Raw genomic sequence first — 6,231 nt, 5'->3', positions numbered from 1 at the left:
CTTCATTTAAAAGGAATTTGGGAATGTATACTCTGTGTTGTAGTGAAACATTCATAAGTAGGCCATCTCTCTTTCTTCCTACTGTTTCATAGTCTGAAACCTCTGCTGAAACCTATCCACCATGGGTGAGCCTGCTGGTATTTAAATTACATTGCAGCAGCATGAAAGCCAACACAGTGACAGATGAGTGATGGTGAAAGCCTTATGAATAGCAGCAGAATATTGTCAGATTTGGTACTGTAAAAGAAAAAAGTATGAATAGTATCAGCATATTGTCAGATATAGTGCTGGATGATGAGCCCCTCAAGTTGGAAAACACTCAACATACAGTAGGGAAAGAGCTTCCTCCTCAACACACAGTTGACCATAATGATGTGAATGGAGCAAAGCTTTCAGGGCCTTTATTTAGTGATGGGACAAAACCCAGAAACAGCTGTAAACATCCTTTCATATTCTGAACATGATATGAACAAATGATGAATCTAGGAAAATTGACATTTGTCAAAAATGAAATGGGATGCAGAAAGATTTATACCCTAGACATTACTGAGCTGAAATGGACTCATGATGGCCATTTTGAATCAAACAATTATATGTGTTACTATGCCAGGAACAATGAATTCAAGAGAAATTGTGTCACATTCATTGTCAAAAAGAACATTTCAAGATGTATCTTGAAATGCAATGCTGTATATGGTAGGAAAATATCTATTTATCTACAAGGAAGATCAGTTAATACTACTATTACTCAAATTATGTATCAACCACAAAAACAGTGATAATGAAATTGAAGAATTCTGTCAAATTCATCAGTCTGAATTTAATCAAACATGCTATCAAGATGCATTAATAATTACTGATGATGGGAATGTGAAGGTTAGAAGCAAAGAGGAAGGCTATGTAGCTGGAAAATATGACCACCAGTGAGCATAGGGCTTTGGTTCCCTTTAACTTCCAGTCCTAGAAGGGAGTTTTCTCTGATAGACCAATTTTTCTTGCCTTGATGCTTCTGAAACTCAGAATTCCAAACTGTCCTCTTTCTTCTCTGCTTTCTTTCATTCATTAATCTCCTGCACTTCCAGTAGCTCTGAGTTTGTTTGCAGGTCTTTTCAAATGCAAATGTACCAACTCGGAAGAAGGCTCTGGGTGTGGGTCATGATTATATCAAAGCTTAAACCAAGAAGCCTATTTTTTCCAGGCAAATTCTAACTCCCCTTTTAGTAAATCTAGTCAAGTATAGGCTGAAGGTGGTCTTACAAGCTCTCTGTAATCAACATTTCAAATATTCACTTCTATCACACATGTATGTCTATTTTACAATAATGTTGTTGTTGTTAAGTGCCGTTGAGTCGGTTCTGACCCATAGCGACCCTGTACAGGGTTTCCGAGGGTGTAAATCTTTACGGGAGTAGAAAGCCTCATCTTTCTCCTGTGGAGCGGCTGGTAGTTTCGAACCGCTGACCTTAAGGTTCCCAGCCCGATTCGTGACCACTACCAACATCCAAAAGGTAGTCAAACACATAAACAATTTTAAAATGCTCAAATTCAATAATCTTTTCCTCTTTTTTCTACTAACCCCATTCATATGCATAAGGCTTTCTGCCTCTGTCAAGGTGGATTCCAATAGGTCCAGGTCCTGTATCAGCCACCCTTTTTTAAACTAGGGTGTCATAGGTTCCAGGCAACTCCAGAAGCTGCTACTCTCCCCGCTTAAGTATTTTATTCCATGCCCTTCATTTTTTTTCTCTTATAAAACCTCATTATTTCATAGATCTGGAGCCATTACAATGACTCCCACTCCTGACACTAGGAAATTAAACCGAGTGGGGATCATGTCTGACTTCTTCTGACTCCACAAGAGGAAAAGAGGACCAAACTCAAAATCAGCCCAAGGCTGATTCCTATGATATGCCTCCACTCTATATCACTACCTTTAAAATTTGTCAGACTTAAGAACCAATTTAGAAAACTCATCTTTATGATTTTGTTTCTGTAGAACCCCACACTCTTGGTACCACATGTCTTTGGCTGAGTTTTCTAGAGAAGTAAAAACCAGTGAAACATAGATTGTTGTATTATATATAGTATATATATGGTAATGGTGGTGTGCCTTGGAGTCTGTTCCAACTCATAGCCACCCTGCCTAGGATTTCCGAGGCTATAAATCTTTACAGAAGCAGAACACCTCATCTTCTCATCTTTCTCCCACAGAATGGCTGGTAGTTTTGAACTGCTGACCTTGAGATTAGCAGCCTGTCTTGTAACCACTATGTTACCAGAGCTCCTTATTGTGTATGTATATATATGTGTGTGTGTGTGTGTGTGTGTGTGTGTGTGTGTGTGTGTAGAGAGAGAGAGAGAGAAAGAGGGAAATAAAGATTTTTTTTTTTTAATCAAGGAAATTGCTTACAACTGCAGAGTCCCAGGTCCCTAGGGGAAGAGAGAGAGAGAGTCCCTTCTGGTGTCCATTAGATTGGGACCGACCACACCCCTCAAGGAAGCATCCCTTCAATTGATTGACTGCTTATAGCTGCTCATCATAGAGCTAACTATGCCAGTATTAGGGTTCGTTACCATGGGAATAAGTACATCCCAACTGCCAATCTTCTAGAAATTCTTACCTAGTAAAGTTGACACAAAACCATAACTATTATAACAACCCAACCCTGAAGTCACTTTTTTTATAGCCCATTGAGTATTTTTCAAGTATGTTAGGTATAGCCAATACAGCAAATGAAAAATAAAATACCCTAAGGGACAGTGCTTGTTTGATTTGTTTTGTGTTTTCTTTCTTTGAGTTGATACATCCTTGCTGAGTATTTCCTTTTGTTCCCCCTCCTATTTTTAATGGCCGTCATATTTGGAGCTCATAATTCTAAGGATTTTTCTACAACCCTCTTAAATCTTGGTTCAGTCATTATATGATTCAATATATTACAATGTGTTCTCATTCTGTTTCCTGTTCCTAAGTTTACTGCTTTATAGGAGTTTATGTTCTGCTCGGGCATATTTTCTCACTTGGGGATGTACTGCTGAGTTTCTGGACTCTTAATTTTGAAGTTTTATATTTCCTATTTTTTCTAAGTTGTTTACTTTCACAAAGAGCATAAAATATGTTAAAAATGACCCTTGAAAACATTTCCATTCTCTAGTCAAACTTTGCTTCATAAAGTCTATTCTAATATTGCCTACTCTTCTCTCTTCCACATTGCTCCTATGTGCATTTTAATGTAGTGATCCTTATGGGAATTGATCTAATCATTATTTTAATGTGATGGCATCTACTATAGGTTTCTGGTTGGTTTCGAAGCATTAGTTAACTGTGACTGAATATTTTTGCAGTGTTAGGGAAGGAAGAAGAAGACTTTTAAGCTTAACTTCTTGCTAGAGAATTCTCAAACTTTGTTAGATATTGTTAGGTGTCCTTAAGTCAGTACTTACTCATAGGTAACTAATTGTTACCCTATGCACAGCAAAATGAAACATGGTCCATTTCTGTGCAAACCTCATAATTGCTATTTTTGAGACCATTGCTGCTGTCACTGTGCCAATCAATCTTGTAGAGGATCTTCCTCTTTTTCTCTGACCCTCTGCTATACCATACATGATATCTTTCTCCAGATAATATGTCCAAAATATGAGAGACAAAGTCTGGCCATCATGGCTTCCAAGAAGCATTCTGGCTATTCTTCTTCCAACATAGATTACTTTGTTATTTTCACAGTCCATTATAATTTTAATAGTCTCCTCCAACAACATAACAAAAATGCATCAATTCTTCTACAGCCTTCCTTATTCACTGTCCAAATTTCACATGCATATGAGGTTATTGACAATACCATGGCTTGGGTCAGGTACAGCTTAGTCATCAAACTAACATCTTTGCTCTTGAACTCTTTAAAGAAGTCTTGTAATGCACATTTGCCTAATGCATTTATGTCATTTGATTTCTTGATTGCTGCTTCCATGAGTATTGTTGGTTGATCTGAGCAAAATGAAGTATTTGGCAAATTCAATATTTTCCCCATTTATAAGGATATTGTTTATTGGTCCAGTGGTGAGGATTTTTGTTGTCTTTATATTGAGGTGTAACCCATACCAAAAAAGGCTGTGGTCTTTGATCTTCATCATTAAGTATTTTAAGTCCTTTTTGCTTTCAGCAAGCAAGGTTGTAACATCTGCATATCGCAGGTTGTTAATGAGCCTTCCTCCAATTTTGATACCAGGTTCTCAGATATTTGCTTAGCATACAGATTGAATAAGTATGGTCAAAGAATACAACACAGGCATGATTTTTTCTTTTTCTTTTTCCAGGAAATGAGATTATTTATTGAGGGCTGGAAGGTATGGGTAGTAGGTAAATTTTAACCCTACTGAATCAGACAAATTAAAGTATTGCAATACAGCTAAAAGCTTTATGTAGGTGTGGTTTTGTTCATAATTGCTCTAACAAACAATTTTGAGAAATAAAGTTGTTTCTTGTGCCTTTTCTACTTTAAAAGATTATATACTTTAAATACATATGAGATATGAAAAACTACTGGTTTAGGAAATCTAATTAATTATCTGTACTAATAACCTCCTCCCCCCCCCCCCCACCATGGTTGTTAGCAGCTCTGACAAAACCACTATTTGCAGTCATTGTAATGGCTTTTAGGGTGTCTCCTGTTCCAAAATGGTTAATGAGCAGCAGTTGATTTTTGAACTAGCCACTAGTCTCAAAGCATGCTCATAAGGCTGGTCTGGCACCACGCTGATTCGCTTAATTCACTCGCTCTCCCCCACCAGGTCCCCTAAGGTATCTAGAATTGACTGAAAATCCTTGGCAGCAGATTTACAAGCAAACAATTCCTTGTCCTTCATAAATTTTCCAGTTGAGGTAGAACTTGCTCTCTCCTCTTCTGCTCTGCTTGCTCTGTGAGGCCTTTTTCTTTGAAGATGAAGTGGCAGCCTTCATAACTGAGGGTAGATAAATATGTAATCAAAATAGTAATGTCCAGATTGATGCTTTTGCACACATCGATCTTAATCTCTGTTGGAAACGCAACACTTGCCAGTATATTTTCTCTGTCTACTCTGGTCATCTGCAAAAGTTCGAGGCCCTCATCATCTGATTCATACCCACTCAGTTGGAGCTCTTTTGGGTGATCTAACAGAGAGTTACCTGCCACTATGTCTGCTCTCACAGATATGACCGTTTCTTTCAGCTTCTCTGCCATGGGGCTGGAGACACTGTTGTAAAATGCAAAGATAATGTGAGGGTTGCTATACTGCACTGGCTGCTGGTGACTGGCCTGAAGGAAGTCTTCAACCTGCTCAATGATGCATTTTTTTCACCATACTGGCCCCTGCCCAGCCAAATGTTGTGCAGAGCTTCAGCCTTTCGGCCAATGGCTTTCACCCAAGTATGACCACCATTTGCAACTGCATCCACCACAAGGGTCTGCTTTTCCCTAAATGTATCTATGTAACCAGAGACATAAAGAACACTCACAAATCAGAGGTTTTCCTCTGATTCCACAATGGCTCTTAAGTGTGTCAGATTCGTGCTCTATAAATGAGATTCCTTAATAGCTACTTTCCCAGCTTCTACTTTTTGTAAGAATTTTAATTCTGCCTTCAGTTTGCTGCATAACTTTGCACCACCTTCGATACCACCTTTCCTTGATCTAGAAAGGGACTCTGCTCACGTGATCAGTTCCTTGGCTATGGCTTTTCGTTCACAGAGCATTGAATGTGCAGACACGCTTTCAGCATTATTCCTTCCCTTACTCCAACTGCTGAAGCTCGACCACATGAGCCAGACCAGCCACCTCGGGTGCCTCCTGCATCGCGTGGTTCCAGGCCGGCTAATGCCAAGCCCAAACTTCCCAGGCTGCAGCGTGGTCTCCGGTGCAGAGCTGAAGCTAAGGCTGCAGCCATTTTTGTTGAGGGCACTGGCCTCTAGCCGGGTTCCGGAGACGCGCACCATTCTGGCTCCAGGAGAGGGCAGCAGAGGTGCATCTCAGGGCTGGGTTTTAATCCTTAGATGCTTGCTCATTGCCTCTGGCATCGGCGGTGGCCAAATGCAGGGTTTTCGCCCCCAATGGCACACTCTTTTCTTAATTTTATACCATTCCTGTGTTTCCTTGTTCTGTTTAAACAGCTACCTCTTGGTCTATATGTATAGGTTTCTCTCAACACAATTAAGTGTTCCAGAATTCTTGTCCTCAACAAAGTACCCCATAGCTT

At 39.5% G+C, this 6,231-nt stretch overlaps 1 pseudogene; it reads right to left on the bottom strand.

The window, feature by feature from the left end:
• Positions 1–4,558: 4,558 nt before the first annotated feature.
• Positions 4,559–5,971, bottom strand: LOC102833600 (annotated as a pseudogene).
• Between the last annotated feature and the right edge of the window lie 260 nt (positions 5,972–6,231).

This window comes from Chrysochloris asiatica, unplaced genomic scaffold (genome assembly GCF_000296735.1).
Source record: "Chrysochloris asiatica unplaced genomic scaffold, ChrAsi1.0 scaffold00030, whole genome shotgun sequence".
Lineage (NCBI taxonomy): Eukaryota > Metazoa > Chordata > Mammalia > Afrosoricida > Chrysochloridae > Chrysochloris > Chrysochloris asiatica.
This window is presented reverse-complemented; position numbering and strand designations above follow the sequence as displayed.